Source organism: Leopardus geoffroyi, chromosome A1, assembly GCF_018350155.1.
Source record: "Leopardus geoffroyi isolate Oge1 chromosome A1, O.geoffroyi_Oge1_pat1.0, whole genome shotgun sequence".
NCBI classification, from domain to species: domain Eukaryota; kingdom Metazoa; phylum Chordata; class Mammalia; order Carnivora; family Felidae; genus Leopardus; species Leopardus geoffroyi.
In genome coordinates, this window is record NC_059326.1 from 238073542 (window position 1) to 238092922 (window position 19381).

General features: G+C 57.4%; 1 pseudogene; it reads right to left on the minus strand.

Annotated features, from left to right (window-relative positions):
- Window positions 1–912: 912 nt before the first annotated feature.
- LOC123583846 overlaps window positions 913–19381 on the minus strand; it is an 88219-nt pseudogene continuing 69750 nt past the window's right edge.

Here is a 19381-nt window from a genome sequence, read left to right on the forward strand (position 1 = left end):
TGAGGCTGGACTGCGCCCTGGTGACCTCTCACCCCGGGGTGCATGTGTTGGAGATGGCTCTGTGGTCCTCGCACAGGAGACAGACTTGGAACGTCCCGGAAAGGGGTTCTGGACGGCACACCGGACACAGAACTCGGAAGAGTCTTAGGTTTCCAGACTTCTCAAGTGCTTTCCCAATAACTGAGTTGCAGGTTTTGTTTCATTTCATTTTGCCTACTTCCCAGTGGACGCCAAAAGTCCTGCACCAAGGTCAAGGACGGTTCACGTGGCCCGAGCCCCGCCCACTGCGCTCCTCCAGCCGCCCAGGGACCAGGCACGGGGGCTGTGCCAGTGTCTGTGGCTCGGTGCAGGGAGGCAGGGAGATGTGGGGTGACTTTCCCCCAGACTTCCGCAGGGCGGATTCAGTAACCGGGGCCCAAGGAGCTCAGGGGTGGGAAGCAGGCCGCGCTCACCCAGACCAGCCCGCCCAAGCCCACCCCTGCACAGACAGGACCAAGAAGCTGCCTTCCGTCTCCCTGCTGACCCCTGCTGACCCCTGTTGGCCCCCAAATCCTCCACACTTAGCAAGAACGCTATGGACTCACGGGCGGCCAGCCAGGAGGGCCGTCCCCCGCCTGCTGCACACGTCACACGTCTGGGGGCGCCTCACACACAAGGGGCTCGACTCTCCTCGTTCTCTGCCGACTTGCATCACTATCCTGAAAGCGGAGGGAACGGAGGCACGGGAAGGTGAGGACGATGACCCGTGTGGTTCACACGGCAGCCTTGGGCCGAGCAGCGGAGCTCCCTGCCTCTGGAAGGTCGTCTCCTCCCAGAACCCTGAGGACATCGGTAGGGCCAAGGATGCGGTCACGTGCCAGCCTGGCCTCCTCGCCTCCTGCCGTGACCTTCCCCTCAGGTGCACACAGCTTCTCAGATCACTCGGGGCCGCGTCCACAGCTGGGGGTTCGGGACACCTGAGGAGGAGAAGGCAGTCCCGTTGGTGTCTGGCTGAGGGCAGGGCGCCCGGTTCGGGGACTGCCTCTACCGGAACCCTCCAGAGGCGACTCACAGCCACACGCTGTGTCCCCAGGCCTCTCTCTGTCTGTGGGCCCTGAGGCCCCAGGGTTGGTGAACAGGTGGGTCGGTCCCATGACAGGCCCTGGGGAGGAGCGGTTGGCCACTGCCCGGCGAAACCCTGCAAGAGCTCGAGGCAGGGTTCTGCGAAGAATCAGTTTGCAGAAAACCACAAGGGATGTGACAGAACAACACCGTGTGAAGAAAAACGCAAACGTAGCTGCACCGAGACAGGACACGGGTGGTTGTGACGCTGTTGGTGGCCCGCACGTGGAATTTGGTGGCTGACGCCCGCGGGTGGGCGGGGAGGCTCTGGGGCTCCCCGCACCGGCTTCGGTTGCAGCCTGGTGTGTGCTGTGAGGCCGGGACCTGGGGACAAAGTGACAGCCCCGTGTAGCCCTCAGAAGTCAAAGCTCTTACGCAGGACCCGGGGCCCCGCGAATGGACGTGCCCGTGTCTCAAAATTGCTTCTGGACAACGTCACAAAATGAGCGAAGGAGAAAGAGAGTCAGATACAAACCGACAGCTTTCCTGATTTCGTGACTTGGTTTCTGGTTTTCACCCCCGTAAATCCCCTGGAAACACGCTGTCGTGTCATCAGAGCCGTAAACGCCACGGAGCCACCGGGGCCGGGGCGGCGGCCGCTCTGAGCCGTGCGCAGGGCCACTGCTTCACGAGGCGCGGGTTCAAAGCTCCCATCTCCGATCACGAGCTAAGCCCCAGCAACCCCCGTACAAGGTGTCAGAGTTGTTTGTTTCTGTATCAAACGGCAAGCAGGATGCGGGGTGCCTGTGCCAGTCTCTGTCTGAACGGGATTCCTTTAAATATCGAGTCCTAGAGAAGATGCAAGTATTTCCCCATTAACACAAGAGGGAGGACCTAGAAAGAGAACCTAGAAATTAATGGCAGATGTCGTTACCACATGTTTAACATGCTTTGTAATGTATTGACGCCTCCAAAAAGAAGGAGGAGGAGGAGGCAGAGGGGGAGGAAGGGGACGGGAGAGAACGGGAGGAGGAGGGGGAGGGGGAGGGGGAGGGGAAGAAGGGGGCAGAGGAGGAGGGAATGGAAGGGGGAAGGGAGGAGGGGGAGGAGGGGGAGGAGAGAGAATGGGAGGAGGAAGGGAGGGAAGGGGGAGGAGGAGGGGGAGGAGGCAGAGGAGGAGGGGGAGGAGGGAGAGGGAATGGGAGGGGGGAGGGGAAGAAGGGAGAGGAGGAGGGAGGGAATGGAAGGAGGAGGGGGAGGAGGGAGAGGGGAAGAAGGGGGAAGAAGAGGGAGGGAATGGAAGGGGGAAGGGAGGAGGAGGGGGGAATGAATGGAAGGGGGAAGGGAGGAGGAGGGGGAGGAGGGGGAGGGGAGAGAATGGGGGAGGAGGGGGAGGGGAAGAAGGGGTAGGAGGGGGAGCGAATGGAAGGGGGAAGGGAGGAGGAGGGGGAGGAGTGGAAGGGGGAAGGGAGGAGGAGGGGGAGGAGTGGAAGGGGGAAGGGAGGAGGAGGGGGAGGAGCAGAAGGGGAGAGAATGGGAGGAGGAGGCGGAGGAGCAGAAGGGGAGAGAATGGGAGGAGACGGGGGAGGGGAAGAAGGGGGAGGAGGGGGAGGGAATGGAAGGGGGAAGGGAGGAGGAGGGGGGAATGAATGGAAGGGGGAAGGGAGGAGGAGGGGGAGGAGAGAGAATGGGACAAGGAAGGGAGGACAGGGGGAGCAGGAGGGGGAGGAGGGGGAGGGAATGGGAGGGGGAGGGGGAAGAGGGGGAGGGGAGAGAATGGGAGGAGGAGGGGAGGAGGGGGAGGGAATGGGAGGGGGAGGAGAAGAAGGGAGAGGAGGAGGGAGGGAATGGAAGGGGGAAGGGAGGAGGAGGGGGAGGAGGCGGAGGGGGAGAATGGGAGGAGAAGGGGGAGGAGGGGGAGGGCAAGAAGGGGGAGGAAGAGGGAGGGAATGGAAGGGGGAAGGGAGGAGGAGGGGGGAATGAATGGAAGGGGGAAGGGAGGAGGAGGGGGAGGAGGGGAAGAAGGGGGAGGAGGGGGAGGGAATGGAAGGGGGAAGGGAGGCAGAGGGGGAGGAGGGGGAGGGGGAGATAGAGGGAACTGGAGGAGACAGAGAGCAAGAACTGAAAGGGAAGCGTCATGTGACCGGCCGGACAAAGGCCCGTGTCTCTGCCTCGCGAGGGCACGGTGTAGACGCTGTCCGGCACGAGCCCCCACCCAGCTCCGGGCAGCACACCGGGACTCTGGGGACAGAGGCATTCTCTCCGCCCCGGGAGGAGGGGCGGGTGGGCGTGGCTTGGGGGAGGCCCGGCTGGCAGCCCTCGCCTGGAACGCCTGGAACGGAAGATCACACTGAGATCGGGCCCCCTGAGCCCGCTGGAGGGGCGCTGGCTCCGGGGCCTCCGGGACCGACATCACCCTCCTCACTGGGCCGCACCTGCTCCCAGTGCCGCCAGACAGGCTTTGAGAAGGAGCCCGTCGGGGTGAGCCAGGACGCCCTGCTTTCTCCTCCGGTTTCCTGCCTGGACGCCCTCGGATGCTCCCGTGAGCCGGCTCCGCGCCCGCCAGGCCTCGCTACACGGGGTGTGAACGGCGAGGGAGCCACTTCCCGTGAAGGAAGATGCGCTTACTGCCCGTGACTGACCTCCAGACCTAGGTGACGCTCGTTCCTACGTTTCTACTTGTAGAGTACCCATTGGTTTATACGCACTTACTGTCATCACAGAGCAAGAAAATAATTTTGAACGGAAGTACTTTGGACTTCAAAAGGTTTTGAATTTTTGTGTCCAGGAAATCTCAAAATATATGAGCCATTAATTGGGAAGAAAAAAAAAAAAAGGTCACTAGTCTATGACTGAGTGGAAACTCTGGGCCCTGAAAACAATCTCCCCCAAGCTGTGTCCCTTCAAGGTCTGGCCCTGGTGTCCCCGCGCTGCCGCGTTTGTGGGCGCGCCCTCTGTCCCCGGCAGCCAGCGCCACTGGCCAAGCCCAGAGCCGGGTCACAGGAACTCCGGTCCGCGAGGCTCAGTCCCTGGTAGTGTATTAGGTGACTCTGGCGATGGGAGGCGATCCTGGGGGCTCAGGTGCCACAGGGTGTGTCTAGAGTGATGCTTCCCAGCCTGATACTAACCACTGACCCCCTCGGCCCCGGTGTCAGCACCTCCGCTGTGGATGCCTGTTTTAGCTTGTGGGTTCCCTTCCTGGAAAGCTGGACGGGTTTCTGTTGGGTTTCTGGGTTGTAATGAGGATGAGATTAATTTAACCACCAAAAATACCAGATGATTAAGAGCTGGTTGTGAACTCTCAGATGCCAAAGGTAAATGGTTTTCCGTAAATGGTTCTTCCGAGGAACATAAGCCACAAGAAAAGAGCTTCCCTAGCAGGAATACAAGCAGAAATCCGCATTAACCAAGGAAAACCTATGGTCCTCATTCCTTCCTGCCAGAGACACCCCGGGATCGGTATGTCTGTCTTCCGAGGACTTGAGGTCGTGCCTGCAGGTGCAATCAACCCGCAGTCAGTGGCCGGACGGGGCAGACTTTGCCTTAAGTCATCGAAAGGGCATTTCGAGTGAGGTTCGAGGAACCTGTGAGGGCCTCGCCTGACATGCCACAGCATCTTCGGAAGACGGTGACGGGCCATGGCACAGACACCCACCGCTGGTCCCCATCGTCAGGGGCTCAGGGAGGCAGGCGAGGCTGCAGGGCTGGAGGACGGGGGCCGCTGGGAAAGGGAACCAGACCCCAGAAGCCTTGTCCTCCTCGGCTGTGAGGTGAGGCTCGAGCTCCTAGGGTCCTTCCACAATACCAAGCACCACCCAACACTGCACCTCAGTCAGTGGACAAAGAGGCTTGGAGCACGGGTGCCTTGTGAGCCCAGCCCTGCTTGGCCGCGGAGGTTTTAATTAGATTTCTGTACTTCGAACCTCAGCAGGCAATATCAGCTTTATGAACAGAGATGAGGAATCATTTCGACATTAAGTCTGGGGTGGAAAGAATGGATTCAATCACATCCTTCATCAGACATCTCCAGGGTTCAAACCACACTCAGGGTGGCCGGGAGATTTTATCCCGCTGCCCGGGCAGGAGGAACCGACATGGTGAGCAGGAAATTGGACTGTTCCTATACAGGAAATAACAGCACTCTGTCAAAATCTACAGGAGAAACATGTGTTCAAATTTGCTGTCAATGCTCCACGTATCTGATCGGAGAGCGCGAGGATGAAATTGCAGGAGTGCGTGGTGTCAGCGCACAGCCTCCGTTTCAGCAGGAAGTGTGCGCGGACCCAGAGACATTGGCCGAAAGCAGCGTTTTCTCCCACAACGGTATATGCAGCCTATAAAATTTGCACACACGTTATGTTAACGTAACATTCTGTCGTGTTTCATATAACCGCTTTTTGAGAAAAAACCAAACACACAGAGCCATAACCAGTCGTTATTCGTGAGATTACTGAAAATAATTCCTGAAAAACTTCTGAAATTGTCTACAAATACATGGGATTGCCTTTAAAGTAATAATCTATGCCACATATTGCATAGCATATATTGTATATATCGTATGGCTATACATCTTATACTACATAATATGCGTTACATAATATGGATATTATATGGTACGCAATTACATTACGCTGCATATGGTATATGTCATATACCATATATTATACGACAGTGTGGTCACTGACCAGGTGGTTAGACCCAGAGATCCGATTCCTGTGAAGCCACCCCAAATCTCTGGCCATTCCACCTAAATTTTTTTTTTTCAACGTTTATTTATTTTTGGGACAGAGAGAGACAGAGCATGACCGGGGGAGGGGCAGAGAGAGAGGGAGACACAGAACCAGAAACAGTCTCCAGGCTCTGAGCCATCAGCCCAGAGCCTGACGCGGGGCTCGAACTCACGGACCGCGAGATCGTGACCTGCCTGAAGTCGGACGCTTAACCGACTGCGCCACCCAGGCGCCCCATGGCCATTCCACCTAAAGTAGATCTTGGGTTCACTGTCTGATGAACCACAGGCCCACCCAGCCCACAGCCTAGTCCAGTCTTCTAGAGAGAGGTGGCGTGGGGCCCAGATCTTTTTATCAGCCCACGGAGAGGCTCTTGAGAAGCCCCCACACCCCGCGTGGCTTTCCCGGTTTTACCGAGGCTCCTTGGCCAAGGGCACAGACGGGTCATGCGTTAGACCCTCAGCCGCGCCATCGCAACCCGCACACCCGGCCCGTGGGGTGCCGCGCCGTGGGGCTCCCGCAGAGCCAAGGCTATACCGACGGTAACTACTGTGCAGAATGACAGCAGACCTCTTTCTCTTCCTGAACTCAAATAATTGGGGGGTGCCCTCTCTAAATGCAGCAGAGGCCTCCCCTCAAGCCCACACGACGAGGATAGAGACAGTGTTGGGGTGGCCTGATGGGTGGCCGGGAGAAGACCGGAGAGTGCCTCTTCCAGGCACGTTGAGCCGGGACAGGCTGTCGTACTGATGCCCTGGTTCCCAGGTGTGCGGCCACAAATTCCCAAGTTTCGTGGGGGATGGGCACTGAGGAGGGCACTTGTCGGGTTGAGCACTGGGAGTTGTATGGAAGCCAATTTGACAATAAATTATAGTAAAAAAAAAAAACAGCAAATTAACAAGTTTCACAGCTATAATACAAATTCATTCTGTACAGTTTTGGGGTCCAAAGTGTAAAATGAGGGTGTTGTGGGAACCCGTGTCCTCCCTTCTGGGGCTGTTGGGAGCCGTCTGCACTTGTTGGCGGGTGGCCTCGTCCCCGTCCTCACCGCCAATGACTCGGCCTCTCGTGTCTCAGGCTCCGCTTCCCCCTCCCGTGTCCACTGGCCTACCTGACCCTGCTGCCCCCTCCTAAGGGCCCTTGCGACTGTGCTGGGCACACCCACAAAATTCAGGACAGTCTTCTCGTCCAAAGACACTTAACGTAAATGTTCCTTTTGCCACATAGGGTGACGTAGTCTCTGGTTCTGGGACTAATTAGCACGTGGACGTCGTTGGGGGCATCGACCAGCCCACCACATGGAAGGGGAAGCCTGATCATCATAGGAGAACAAGCCCGCAAGCCACGGTTTTCCAAAATCATCGCAGGCACACTTGGTTCCGGGATGCTGGGCAGGCTGAGAAGGGGAGGACCGGGCAGGGTCCCGTCACCGCAGGTGCTCCTCACTGGGTGGGCCCTGAGGGTCCAGAGTGCCGTCTGTCCGCAAGGGAGCGTTCACCCTTGTCACATACAGAGGACAAGGGTGGCTCTGGCCTGAGGGCCCCTTTGGTGTCCCCTGTGCACGGGTGGGGGTAGAACCGAGGCTTTGCTGCCGTTGGGAGGCAGATGGGATCCCAGCCTGGCTTCGCTGTCTTCCGGTCAGGACGAGCCGCTGGCTCAGAGCGGAGAAAGGACACACAGACACCGGACAGTCCTGGACCCTCTGCTGCCCCAGCTGGCCCGACCCTCGTGAGACAGAAGCGTTCCCAGGTGGGATCACAGGTGCAGCGGCCCCTTCTGGTTGGGGCCAAGGATGTGCGCAGCAGGTGGGTGGCCTGAATGAGGGGTGGGGTCAGTGGGACAGAGGGCACTGCAGGGCCCTGGGTGGGGGGAGCGCGTAGGGGAGGGCGAAGGGCGGGGAGAGGGGCGGGAAGAGGGGCAGGGCCCTGGGGTGGGGGCGGGGTGGGGGGGTAGTGGAGGGGCGAGGGGGCGGGTGAAGTGGGGGGAGAAGGGCAGGGCCCTGGGGTGGGGAAAGGGGAGAGGGGCGGGGCTAGGGGCAGGACTAAGGGCAGGGTGAGGGACAGGGCCTTGGGGCGGGGGAGGGGTGGGGGGAGGGGGGACGGCGAGGGGGGGGAGAGAGGCGGGCTAGGGGCCACTAGGTCTCAGCTGCCACCTGGCCCTTGTCCATGTTAGTATGTGGGCACCACACTGTCAACATTTTTTCCTCATGCATAACAGAAATGTGTATATTACGTAAAATGTTCAGATTAGTATTTGTCTTATTTTTGAAAAGACTTTGTTTTTTAGAACAGTCTTAGGATTACAGAGACTTGTAAGAGAGGGCAGAGTTTCCCTGAACCCCATCCATAGGGCCGCTTGTTCCCCAATCTTAGTTCAGTACGGTCCGTCACTGTTAATGAACCAGTGTCAGCCCAGTATTCTTAACCACCCCCCACACTTTATTCGGATTTCCTTAGTTTTTACCCATTTTTCCAGGATCCCGTAGAAGACACCACCTTATATTAGTGGTTGCCGAACCCCACAGCGTCTGTATTTTCTCCTAGAAATTTTACAGTTTTGCACTTGACATTTAGGTGCATGGTCCCTATTGATTAATTTTTGTGGAAGGAGTGAGGTGTGTGCTCGATTATTTACTGACCGCCTGCCTGCCTGCCCGCATGTAGGACCAGTTCCAGGATCTGCTGGGAAGACGTCATTCTCCTGTGACTTGTCTTCACTTCACCTCCAAGACCAGTTGACTGCGTTTGTGAGGCCCCGCCCGTGTGTCCTCTCCCCGGCCCCGTCCTTCTGGTGCCCCTTCTCTCACTAATACCATGAGGACTGGCGACCATGGCTTTATAGCAGGCCTTGAGACGGCCAGTGGGTCCTCCAAATGTCCTGCTCCTCCTCGGTATTGTGTTGGCCATTCCAAGTCTGTTCCTTTTCTATATACATTGTGAATAAGTTTGTCCATATCTACAAAATGGGTTTCCGGCATTTGGGCCGATGTGTTGTATCCGTGCATCAAGTAGGAAAGAATCAACCCGTTAATGTTATCGACTCTCCCAATCCAGGATCCTGGACTCTATCTCCATTTACTTAGAATTCTTGGATTTTTTTTTTTAATATTTATTTATTTTTGGGGAGAGCGCAAGCAGGGGAGGAGCAGAGAGGGGGAGACAGAGGATCTGACGCAGGCTCCAGGCTCTGAGCTGTCAGCACCTGTTACATTTACACCTAGGTATTTTAGTTTTATAGGTGAGTTGTAAGTGGTATGTCTGTAGGTATGTATGTGTCTATCAGATACATACATACATACTGTAGAGATAGATGATTGACAGATAGATAGATAGATGATAGATAGATAGATAATAGAAATACAGATATATAGATGATAGACAATAGATAGATAGATAGATAGATAGATGATAGATTGATAGATAATAGAAATAAAGATAGATATATAGATGATAGACAATAGATAGATTGATAGATAATAGAAATAAAGATAGATAGATAGATAGATAGATGATAGATGATAGATAATAGATAGATAGATGATAGATTGATAGATAATAGAAATAAAGATAGATGATAGATAGATGATAGATAGATAGATGGTAGATAATAGATAAGTAAAGATATGGATACATAGGTTGTGCACGTGTCTGACATTTTAATTGTTCACTGCCGATATATGGGAAATCAATGGACTTTTTGTGTATTGAATTTATTTCTGTCCTGTGACCTTGCTGTGTTTGCTTGTTGTTGCCAGGACTTTTTTTCACAGTTGTTTGAGATTCTCTGACCCCAGAAGGCCGTGTCCCCACACAGGGGAGGGTGCCTGGCCCCCATGTGTCTTTGAGCAAGGCACGCCCCCCACAGAAATGCCGGCTTGCCCCAGAGAGCATCTTTTGGGTGTAGATCCTGGAACCCACAATTCTGGTTTATAGCTACGGTGGACGCATAAACAGCGAGTGACAGAGATGCGTGTGAGTTTGGGGGCGAGGGACAGAGTTTCCAAGAACACTGCGAAGAAGTCAAAGGACCATGCCGAGTGGGGAGAAGGTTTGTTTACTTTCTGGCTATTTCTTCTTTTCCTTGAATATCTTGCCTCTGGACGGATGGTTGCCTCTGAGGATGTTATATTTAGAAAAGCAGTTGGAGAGAGAAGGGGTTACCTTTCAAATCCTCGGGCCAATTGATCACACAGAGCCTTCCCGTGTGTCGCTCTAAGGCACAATTATGTGTAAGCAGGACCCCCTCTGAGAATTCACGTGAGGATCCGAAACGAGCTGGAGCCCAAGCTCACTTGTGCCGTATTTAACATAATTATTCTAGCCGCTGATATTCTGCCACCACATCTGTCCTTTTTGCTTCCACAGAAACAGGAAATCAGACACACGCGAGACGTTTTCTGGGCTGCGCGCACGTTGGTGTCTTGTTACCCGAGCCGTTCCCCGGGCTGGCGGATTAGGTCGTCGCCCCGCGGAGCTGTGGGAGCGCGAGGGAGCGGGCCCCAACCATCTGCTTGCCCTGCCCGTCTCCTTTTTAAGGTGCTTGTATGTTGTGGCCGTCCTCGCCCCAGCCGCGAGCGAGGCTTGCAAACGGGAACGATGCTATTGTACGGACGGGGGACACAACGGCATTTAGGCGATCGGGATCAGGGCTCCGCAGCACTGAAGTGGCCCGGGGAAGGCCAGCAGGCCCCGCGACCAGCCGCCCGGCGCCGAGGCCCAGGAGGCTGCCTGGCATTCAGGCTCGCGCTCCCTCCAGGAGCCCAGGTGGAAACTCACTCCCTCTGCTCCTCCTCCTGACACCCCGGCAAAGCCACACCAGGAATGTCAGGACCCGGGAGCCCCGGCCCCACGCGTTTCTCCAAGTTAGGCACGTCCCCGCGGTGCGAGCGCTGACGTAGGGCAAACCTGTGAGTCCTTCGGCAAAAGCCACATTTCCCTGGTGGTGCCGCACGCGTGATGTGTCAGAGGCATCAGCTACGCCTTTGAGCCCAAACACCTGAGCTTTGGCCTCGTGGAGGGGCGCCTGAGCTTCTCAACCTCTGACGCACATTTCAGATGCTTTGCTTGGGGATAAGGTGCTTCCCGTCCGTAAAGCGGGAGCAGGGGACACCTGTCCCTCCCCACCGTGTGCGGGATGTTGGCGAGGACAAAGTAAAACAGGCTCGCTCCACTGTCTGTTCACTGTTGCAGGGGCCAGTCACGTGGGACCCGGGCTGGGTCGTGAGAACCCGTATCCTAACAGTCTTTGGCAGCGTCTGAATGAGCGTGGCCAGAGGGGAGAGACTGGAGGGCCCCTGGCAGACTCCCGTGTGGTTGTGCAGCCGTCCTCCAGCAGACTCTAAGCCAAGGGTGGGTGACGGTCCGACGAGGCAGAAGAAAAATCCTGGAGACGCCGATGGAGACAGGAGACCCGCGTTTATGGGGGAACCGCCGTGCGGGGAGCCAGGAGCTCCCTGACCGGACAGAGCCTCCGCTGCTGGGATCTACGTGCAGTGAGCGAGATCGTGCAGCACGGCAGCTCGGCCTGGAGGCTACCGGCCCGTCCCCTCCTTGCGCAGCCAGCGTTCCCAGGTCAAGGGCTGCTTACTGTCTGACATTCTTTGCTGCAAAGGAGACGCTCCAAGTTGGCCACCCCAGAGCCCCTGAACTTGGACGCTGGAATCTACACATCTCGTGTGCATTCTGCTTGGTGGGAATGGAGAGTGAGGACAGGATCTCCACGTTCTCAAGATAGCGATTGACTCGGGGATTCAGGCCGTGCTTGCCCATCCCAGCTTCCGGCACGGACTACACAGCATCCGGTGGTGCTGCCCTCCGTTCTAGAACTGCCCTCGTAATCCAGACAGAGCCCAGGGGAGGGGAAGCGGTAGGACCTCTGAGACCTGGTTTCCACCCTCTGGGGTGATGAGGGGCCGGGAAAGAATGGAGATGAGCTACATCCAAGTAAGCTCGTGTCCTTGCTTGGCACCTGACCTTGAACTTGGATCCTGAGTTTTGTGGCCCTGCTGGGTGAAGGTGCTAAACTAAACACTGGGAATGTAGCGGCTGGGGGTCCGGGACCTCTGTTGTCATCCAGACTTGGGCTGCTGAGAGTGTGGTCTGTGGATAGAGCGTCAGCGTCACCCGGGAGCCGGTCCCAGACCCTCCGCCCTCAACACACAGGATCGGGATCCAAGTGTGGAACAAGATCTCACGGTCCGTGCGTGCGCTCAACTTGGAGGCGCCCGGACGTTCTAGAAGACTGCACTTGTCCTCCTCGTTCCCTCGAGCCATGTGGTTGGAATGGATACCGGTCTGCTGGGCTGTGGAACCCTGGGCAGGAGGAAGCTGGTCCTCATGGTGCTGAATGTGGGTCTAGGACCTGCACAAATACTCACGGAAGCAGCAGCTCCAGAGGACGCAGAAGCCGCCCAGCAGAGAACACGACGTGACTGGCTCATTCGGGTGCCGCAGGCTCTAGGAGGCTCCGCAGCCCACGGGAGCACAGCCTCCTTCGGGCGGACGGTCATGCGTCTTTACAGGGTCGCTCTCCACACACCGCGTGTAGGACCCATTCAGTCTACAATGCGGCGTCTGCCTCCCACGGGTGTTTGTCCTCTCACAACGGAGCCGCGCGCTGGGGTGCCGTCGTCTCCCCTGGACCGCCGGCACCGGGCTCCCCACCCTTCTCCGGTCTGCCCCGGATGCTGCCCTGAGTTTGTCTGCCAAATCGCAAGTGGTTAACGCTTCCCGCCTCTTGCCGAGAGACCTTCGCTGAGACCACGCGGCGTCTCTAATGTGTGAACTCTGAGCTGCTTTATTTAGCACAGTCTTACGGATAACTCTCAAGACAATGCAGAGGGGCACAGGTTTTCTCTCGTCTTTCCAATCCTTTTTTTTTTTTTTTTTTGAATTGAGAAAGTACCAGGGGACTTGGATGGCCGGAGTGGGATGAACGCATGTGTCCATCTCAACTAAATCCTGAGATCCACGATGGCAGTGAAAGACCGAGGTGGCGTTATCAGGGAGTGGGTCATGGCAAATGAAAGCTGCCAACCACATTTCGGGGCAGGGGAATGCTTCCAGGCAGTGGTGTAAGCAGTGGACCTGTCTACACCACAGGGCCCAGGCTAGACTGGCATTGACGGTCGGCACGATTGGCCGAGCGCCAGGTGGGGCCACGTCCATGCGAGACCCCTTCCCAGGCACACGGGGACCCCAGGAAAGACTGTGCTCGGGGCTCTGGTTCTGGGGTCAGCGGGTGCAGCCAACGGGGTGATGGGGAACTCGCTAGAAGGTAGTGGAGTTATTGAACAAGCCGGCCCGGGTGCAGCAGGAAACAGCTTTATTGTTTCCCAGCCCCACTCTACTCAGGACTTCTGCTTCCTCCCTCCGAGGTCACCACCTGGGTTGATTCCTAATTCCTGAGATTCCCTCCGAGGGAGCCCTAAATGCCCCATCCAGCTTCACATCAAAGCTTGGGTCTCCTGTCCCATGTCGGGCAGCCACTGGTTTCTACAGGTCCCCAACACCATCAGAAGGACGTTCCCTATGCCTCCCTGGCTGGACTGAGGGGTCACGCTGTGGTCAGAGTGTTCTTAATGCTGGAATTGTGTGCCCAGGGTGACAGCGTTAGGCGGGTGGAGCCCTGGGGAGGGAATTGGGTCATGAGCGTGGAGCCCCCACGGTCAGACGGTTAGCGCCCTGATACAAGAGGCCCCGGGGACCCTGTCAGCCCTCTGCCAGGTGAGGACACGGGAAGAAGTCACCCTCCCAGAACCTGCCCCCGCTGGCATCTGAGCAGGGACCTCCGGCACCAGAACCAGCAGAAATACATCTCGGCTGTTGATAAGCCACTCAGCCTGGTCAGTGGTGTTTGCTGTAGCAGCTTGAGCTAAGACAGTTCCCCCTCGGGGAGAGGGGAGGCCCTGCAGATGAGCACTTATGCCCCGGCCCCTATACTCACTGCCACTGAGCTCCACCCAGGTACGAGGGCTGTCAGAGCCCGTGTCCCCACCCGAAACGTGGGGGGCAGCCGTGGGCCTGTCAGCGGGCGAGGAGAGCTGCCCCAGGACTTTCTGCCAGGTTGGCAATGTTCTGGGCCACTAGTCTGGGAGGCACTGGGCTCACTCATCTGGGAGGCACTGGCCATGCCTGGCTATTGAGCGCTTGAGTTACCACTAGTGTGGCTCAGGCAATGACTCTAAATTTATTTGATTTTAATTAATTTAAATTCAAATAGTCTCCTGTGTTTAGTGGCTACCAAGTTAGCCAGCTTTTAGTCAGAAAGACAGGATCCAAACCCCACAGTGGCAAAAGGAACGCGATCACGTCTCACATGAATTTCTTAGCCGTATACATGGGGTTTTCCGTCACTGGATCAGGAACAAAGTGCTATAACGCAGCTAGGGGCAGAGAAGAATGCTTAGATGTCGAAAGTGTAAACCTAAATGGTTTCAGGAGCTTTGGAGGGTAGATAGAGTTGATAGGGGAAAACAAGAGGCAGAAAGTTGGAGAAGGAACAAGAAAGAGGAGGGGCGTGTGGGGTCTGTCTTCTTACAGAAGGGAAGTCCGTGAAGGCCGAAGGGACGGGAGATAGACACAGAACAGGAGGAACCGAAAGCAGTGTGCGGCCATCACAGACGCGTTTCCGCGTGGAAAGGGCCTCGTGAGTGTCCAACAAGCGGATGTTGACAGGGTGACAGACGGACCGATGGGTCGGGAGATGCTGGTGTGAGAGAGTGCATCTACACGTATGACATCATCCTGAGAGTTCAGGTCATCTGGCATAGAAAAGATCTCACGACTTCCAGAGAGAGAGAGAGAGAGAGAGAGAGAAGACTTGCGGCAAAAGTCAGGCAACACTGGAAATGGGCGGGGGGGGGGGGACGACACAGAAACGGCTGCCGTCCTTATTCTCGGCTGAGACCCCTTCCTGCCCCCAGACCCCCAGCCACGTGGGAGGGCAAAGACAGCTCCGGGCATTGAGCTCCTTTCCAGGGAGGTGCTGCAGACATACCCCACTGAATGTGAGAATAAACTCAGGGAAAGTAAGGGGTCGGTTTGTGTGTCAGGAGTCAGGACAGGGGCCCAGAGAGGCCTCAGAGGAGAGCAGGGAAGGTCCGCAGCAGAAGCCAGCTGTCCGCACTGGAGCAGGCGTGGGGAACGTTCCAGTGCGCCCCACACGATGCAAGAAGGGCGGCGAGACGAGGAAAGAAACCCACAGTTTACGAGATGTGTTGGCCCCATTGCGAATTTTGCAGTTAGCGCTGAAATGGCGAAATGTTCCGAAGGCTTAGCAAGTGAGAGCCAGTTACCAGCCCTTGTCCAAAAGTTGCATGTGCCTGTGGTGTGTGTGTGCACACGTGTACTCATGCACGTGTGTGTGTGTGTGTGTGTGTGTGCACGCAGGAGACAGGGGGCCTTGATCAGTCGGTGCTGACGCTGATTTTCCACACTGGGCCGTGGCCGCATTGCAGACAAGGGAAGGTAAGTGTGGGAGTCTGGCGTCAGAAAGCGTAGAAGGGGAAGGGGCTTAATAGAACACGTCTAAAGTCAACACAATATAAGACGGAAACAAGAAACGTTCATTGTGGAGGGGAGGGCGCCGTCCCGGAGCACAGCTTGTCACCGCGAGGCCCCAGGACCAGCCTGGGAGTCACCGGAGACGAGGGCCATCCAGACGCTCTGAATCACTGCCCAGTGAATCCTGTGCGTGACCCCCTCTCCGGGGTCCCGCCTGTCCCTCCAGCCCGATGTCCCTCCACTCCCCGCGTGGCATCTAGGGGCAGTGGGGGTGAGGCCCCGCCGGGGGACAGACAGGGGACGGGTCGGGTGTCTCTCCTCACCTTTGGCTTGGTCTTCAGTTGAGCTTCATCTTTAAACATGTATTGTTTTGAGAAACAAACCCGAGGTTTTTCAAGAATGATTTTTGGCAAACGCAAGCCCTGAAACGCTGCCCCCGCACCCCTGTGTCTGACACGCAGTGCGTCCTGCCCCCCCCCCCACCCCGGATTGGGAATCAGGAGCACAGCCACCCTCCCTGCCGCCCACATGGCTTCCTGCGGCATTTTTACAGTGAGGGCTCCCTCTCTTCCCGGCCCCCTCCCTGCCAGGCGGGATCCCCCCACCCCGCAGGGGTGCCAGCCCCACAGGGGTCTCCCCGGCCCCAGGTCCTCCGCTCCGCCCACTTCCTTCCGCCACGGTCACCCTCCCTCCCACGTCAGTGACCCGATGCTGTCAGTGTCTCCCTGGCCAGGCACCGTCCTACAGAGGCTCTGCAGCCCACGGCTGGAGGAAACACACCTTGCCCACTGGGGCCAGCACCCACCTCGCCCCTCGGTGGGCCCTGGGTGTCTGTGCCTCTCTCGCTCTTGAATGGTGCCCACTGGACAAGAGAGGCTGAGTGTGTCTGATGGTACTTTCATCACGGGCGACACTGCAGGTTGATGACCTGGGAAGTGCCTGCCGTCTGACAGCCTGGACCTGACCATCTCCGTCTGAGCCCAGAGCCACCCCTCACCCGGGGCCCTGGGGCAGCGTGTCCCAAGGCCCCCAGCCCTGATGTAACGTCCCCACCAGGCGGGCCGCACGCGTGCCCAGGACTGCACTGCTCTGACTGCCCCCGAGTGCACACACCTGTGCCCTCCGTGAGCCTGTCTCAGCTTCCCTGCACCCCGGGCCCTCAGGTCTGTTCTGACGCTCAGCGAGGGGCTCGGGAAGAGGAAACACGATAGTCTTTGTAAAACCTAAAATAGCAGTAAAAGATACAATGCACAATGCAGGATAATTATTCATACACAATCAATAAGTAGAGAACATCCACAAGTGGAAAGTCTCGTGAGCGTCCCAACAGCACATTCTGCAAAATGCAACGAAATCCCGCAAACCGCGATTAAACTCCCACCTACCACAGCATCGCCTCACAGAGCATCCTTACACGGACGCCTCCAGGAGACGCACACTGAAGGAAGGGCGCACCATTCGCCGGCGGCTTCTTCTCGGCTGGCAGTTGAACTTTCCACCCGATCACTCGGCCGCCAGGACCGGAGAGGTAAGAACCCGGCGCTGGCCCGCCCTCACGAGGAAGCGCCCCCCCCCCACCCGGTCACACGCTGGCCTGACGTTGGAGGGCGCTTCTTTTCAATGAAGAAGGGCTGACATCGGCCTGGTGTCAGCTCCAGACTTTGGGTGGGGGTGTCTTCTAGCCCACCCAGGCCCTCGGTCTACACAGAAAGAGCCCCGTCCTTATATAACTCACATAGCAGTGGGAGCGCCAGGCAGAGGGGCAGCTGAGGACCAGAGAAGACAGAGCAGGCAGATCAGACCGGTGGGTGGGGACAGAGACAGAGGTCAAGGGAAGCACAAGGCAAGGTGACACTTGAGGACAGCTGTGCAGGAAGTGAAGAGGCAGACCAGAAGATAACCTGAGACAGAGCTTCCTGGTGGAGGTCACAGCAAGTGCAAAGGCCCCGAGGTAGGAGTGCGCCCGATGTGCTGCAGGGGCAGGGGAGAGGCTGTGGGGCTCAGCAGGGAGAGCAAGGGTGAGCTGCAGGGGGGTGGATCTGGGAGGTGACAGGTGGCTCAAGCAGGGCTGGAAGGTGACTGAGGACCCAGGCTTCCATTCCTGGGTTGGGGTGGGGGGGTGGGGGCTCCGGCAGAAGGAGCTTGGAGCAGCTGAGGTTGTCTTTATTTGCTTGCCTCACTCTTCAAGAGCCAGGGTCTGCCTTCCAGGTTGAACGGCGGCAGAGGGGAGGCGCGCGGGCCATCCAGGAGGCTGCCGCGCAGGTGGTGGGGTGGGACGGGAGGGGCGGGCTGGGGGGTCCACCGGGAACTGAACTCGATGTGTAGGGTTTTTGATCCTGTATCCAGAAAGGATGTTCACACTCGTGATAACTTTATCCTTGAGATCACTGGAATGCTAAGGGTTTACCTCCGGAGAAACCGCTGGGCCTCATGTCATTTCTGGGTGAGTAATCCCCCCACTGTTATAACCCACCGGGTGTTGAACTCTGGAATCAAAGTCAGTTGATGAAATTTGCTAGAAGCTGAATACAAATTATTGCACACAGAGGCATACTCTCCGTGGACTCGGTGGCCCAGTTTCTTAATTTACTGACGCAGTCACATTAACTAGTCTCTGAGATTGGTTTGATTCTTTGGAGATTTTTTTCCTGATTCCATCGGCGGCTGTGGGTGGCAGGGATTCAGGTCTCTCTTTCCAGATTTTGGTGGTAATTCCAGCATAGGAACGTGAAATGAGGAGTTCAGAATGAGCTCCTGGGTGGGAAAAATGGAAAGGAACATTTTCTTTGGCAGTAGTGGAGGTTAAATGGAGTCAGGGCTGTGGCACTGTTCTCAAAAGAACGTCCATTCCTGGTTCAGGCCTGGGGACCGCAGGGGCAGGTGTGGGGCTCTGTGTGGGAATGCGTGGGTGCAGGAGCAGGGCACAGACACAGGCACACGGCCACACAGCAGGTGCCTCTGCAGGGACGCCGAGCCAGCCTGGCCCTCACATCTGCAGCAGAAGGAGAGGGAACCCAGGGCCCCGTGGCAGGCAGAGTAAGCTGTTGACATCACGATCTGTGCCGCTGGGGGACAGTCAGCGGATGCGGGGGCGGCTCTGGTTCTCATCTGGCGAGGGGAGCCGAAATCAGCGCCCCCGGTGACAACACAGACCAGCGCTCGGAACAGATGGCCGGACGCCTGCTCAGTTCTGTTTCTGGGGCTGTTTACATTCTTAAGTGACTGACCGTGACACGTCGTCCCAGTGATGACGTTCTCCGCTGTGGCCTGGGAAGCCGCGTGCCCCTACCCGGGATGCCCTGGTGGGCTTCGTACCCTACAAGCTGCCGCGGAAAACGGCCCGGGCTTGGAGGACGGGTGCTTCCCCCCAGATCGGCTGTGTGGGGAGACCACCCTGTGCCCGGCAACAGAAATGTTCCATCACATCCGGGAGTCAAGGTGCTCACATTTTCTCCTTCACCACCAGGCTCGTGCCACTAATCTGCAAACATTTGCAACAGCAGGAGGTAAACCGGAAAGCACGCGGTCCAGAGCAAGCCGCGTCTTGCTGTCACCCGAGAGTCCGGAAGGACAGGGCTCCATCCAGGTGGGGCCCTGGTGCTGGCCCTCGCTTCTGAGGCGGAAGACTGAGCCCCGCCGGGCGGTGACCGGCGACCGACAGCCTCACGGGGTCTCCAACTTCTGTGGGCAGACACCCCACCCCGCCTGTGGGGCTGGACGCAGCCGGGGACACAGCCAGAACACGCGAGCAGGCCCCCAGAGCAGGCCGCAGAGGACACGGTGACCCACCACGAACTGTTAGCGCGGGATTCAGCCCAGGACAGTTCCAGGCAAAACCTCCCGTCGCCTCTCGGGGTTCTCGGGGCCGTTTGTGTCCTGTGATACAGCAGCCTGTAAAGCAAACAAAACAGCCCAAACCAGGCCATGCAGTTCACCTTCCTACCTGGGTCAGACCCCGTCTAAACCATCCACCGTGCAGCTGATACCCATGCGGTAGGCGTGTTGTGTGGACACGAGGGAGGCCGCAGTCCCTCACCATCGTCACCATCGCCAAATCTGCCCTCACGTTCCAGCTATGTTCAGAGACAAGGGGCAGAAAATCTCAAA